The sequence below is a fragment of the Gymnoscopelus microlampas genome, assembly GCF_963454915.1.
Source record: "Gymnoscopelus microlampas genome assembly, chromosome: 6".
In the NCBI taxonomy this organism is placed as follows: domain Eukaryota; kingdom Metazoa; phylum Chordata; class Actinopteri; order Myctophiformes; family Myctophidae; genus Gymnoscopelus; species Gymnoscopelus microlampas.
The window spans coordinates 1,128,742-1,131,241 of record NC_139943.1 but is presented as its reverse complement, the minus strand read 5'-3'; the positions used below and the strand labels follow the sequence as shown (position 1 = coordinate 1,131,241).

The 2,500-nt window shown below is 44.9% G+C and overlaps 1 protein-coding gene across 2 annotated transcripts in view; it reads right to left on the bottom strand.

The window, feature by feature from the left end:
• Window positions 1-2,500, bottom strand: part of srpk2 (SRSF protein kinase 2) — a 105,176-nt gene that overhangs the window by 41,862 nt on the left and 60,814 nt on the right. The gene's annotated exons all lie outside the window — the stretch shown is intronic.

Here is a 2,500-nt window from a genome sequence, read left to right as displayed (position 1 = left end):
AAACTCCAGACTGGTCACCCTTCCTGGCAGAGATGTACGTACAGTACGTGCGCTCCACTGAGCGTGTGAACCTTTCTAGTGGTTTTTAGTCGTGGCTGCCAGTTCCCACCTGATGTTGTGAGGGAGTTCTGACTCCTCCACACCGTACTGAATAACCGCTAGCTTGCATAATGTCTTCAGTGTTGGACTTAAATCTAAGATGTACAGACCATCAGAGAGTTGGTTGTCTACCTCGCATACTCCAAAGAGGATGATACGATCTCCCACCATGCAACAGCACATCCTATTGTTCCGAGATGGGCCGTTTCCCTTGGGCTCAACCTTTCTCCAGGTGAAGGTCACTGGGTTGAATTTCCACAGATCATTGAAGTACCGGTCCCTGTTGCAGCCACCATACATGTACAGCTCTCCATTGTAGGCGAAGGCTGAACGAACTGCGCGTCGTTCTGGGTGAGGCTGTGCAGAAGGTGTGTTCAGCCAGCTGTTGGTCTCTGTGTCAAACACTCTGACCTTGTTGTAGACGTTCTGGCCCCCATAGCCCCCACATATAAACATCTTTGTTCCGAGGATGGTGGCAGAGTGATGTGATGAAACAGGAGGTGGAGTGCCTCTGGTGTTAATCAAAGACCAGACCATTGTGGAGGTGTCCAACTTGTAGACCACCTGTGGGTGTCGACATCAAATGCATAAAGCACGTTGCAGAATGGGCAGCAGCCCCCCCCCCCCAGATGTAAATAATGTCTTCTACCAGTACAGCTGTGTGTCCTTCTTGGCGCTTGGAGGGAACCTCGAGGAAACATTCTCCTCTTCTAGTCGTCACTGGAGGCAACGTCCTCCAGCGCAAGGACACTGTATCGAAGATACGGACTTCAATCGGACCACTGTCATTCACGTTACTGTTCCTTCCAAAGAAGTAAACCTTGAGTTCCACAGGAACAGCAGCATTAGACCAATGTGCTGGTCCTTCTTTCAGACATACGGTCCACCTCAACATTTCACAAACAGAAGATGGTGAATAAAAGCTGCCTCTTCAAGTGTTGTTTGAATACAGTTACATTGTGTGTTCTGCCACTTATATTGGTCCAATCACTGATGTCATGTTCAGTCTTGTCCAATTATGGAGTTCCAGCCGGCCTGGCGGAGACGTGTGCTCGACTGAGCACACATTTCTAGTTAGTAACATTTTACTTGAGTAAAAGTACAAAAGTATTGTCATCAAAACATACATTACCAAACATAAAATCATTTTATGCTATCATTTATATCACTTAATGTACTGTTTGAAACGACAATGTACTGTTTTGAAACAACCTTTTAAACCATTTTTTTTAGCCAGCCTGCCTGCGACTTCATGTTGAATATGCAGTAGAGTCACAGCTCAGCTGGTCATTACGTCACACACTCATACTCCAATCACAGCTCACGCATTAGCAAAGAGGTTCCTTTAAATACGGCTTCATATTCTCTAGGTCTTTCTTGGTTGCTGAACCAATTTTGCTAGCTACTCCAGCCTCCACCTTCTGATTAGAGTCTGGCATAGGCTCAAATACTTGTGATTATCATGTATATCTTCTAATTCTAACTAATATGTCAATGTACTGCTTATTGTTGATATATCCCTATGGGGAATTTTCTTAAGCATTTCCTGAATAAATGCTTAGCAGGCTGCTTCGACAAAATTCAGAAAATATTCTCCCAAGAGCGGAGCTTTAACGCCAAGCTTAACTGTATTCCATTTGTGGCAATAAATGGTTCTTTATCTACTTTGACGTGAGTGTTTCTGGTTGAACTGGCACTGACATCAATCGGTAAAAGTACAAACTTCAGTATTCATTCTTAGAGGCAACATTGAAACACACAACGCGTCACATAGAGAGGCTGGGGTTCACGTGGTTGAGATGTACAATGACCTCTGTTGGGGTTTGATTGATTGAATACTTTATTAGTCATAAATGTAAACAGCATGTGGTACAGTGAGACATTAAGGCTAAAAGGATAACACAAAACAATCCTGGGGACTTGTTTCCATTGTGGTCAGTACCAACACAAAGTGCATGTCATCTCAGGTAAACCAATAGTTCTCGTGAAGGCATGTGCTGTCACGTGACCTGTCCAAGTCCCGGAAAAGACTCGCTGTGACTGGCCGGAAAAGGCGCGCTGAGATAGGCCAGTACTAGTCACTTTGATTGGCAGTTGTGCCGAACGCAACCGAGGCAGGGACAGGAATGGGGTTTGGTGTATTTCAATGTGACTCCGCCCATGTGACAGCACATGCGTTAGCATTGAATCACCCAAAGGAACGGCCGATAAGACCAAACAGACCCAACCAGTTGGGTCTGTTTGGGTCCAACTGGGATGATCTGTGCTGATTGAAGCCCAATCTATGGGCTGAGTTCAAGGTATCGGGTGCATCACTTAACCCATTAAGACCTGGAACTGTGTCCTTTTTTGATTTGAGCTAAAAAAGCATTATTTTACACTTTGGGCTATTCAAAAAAAT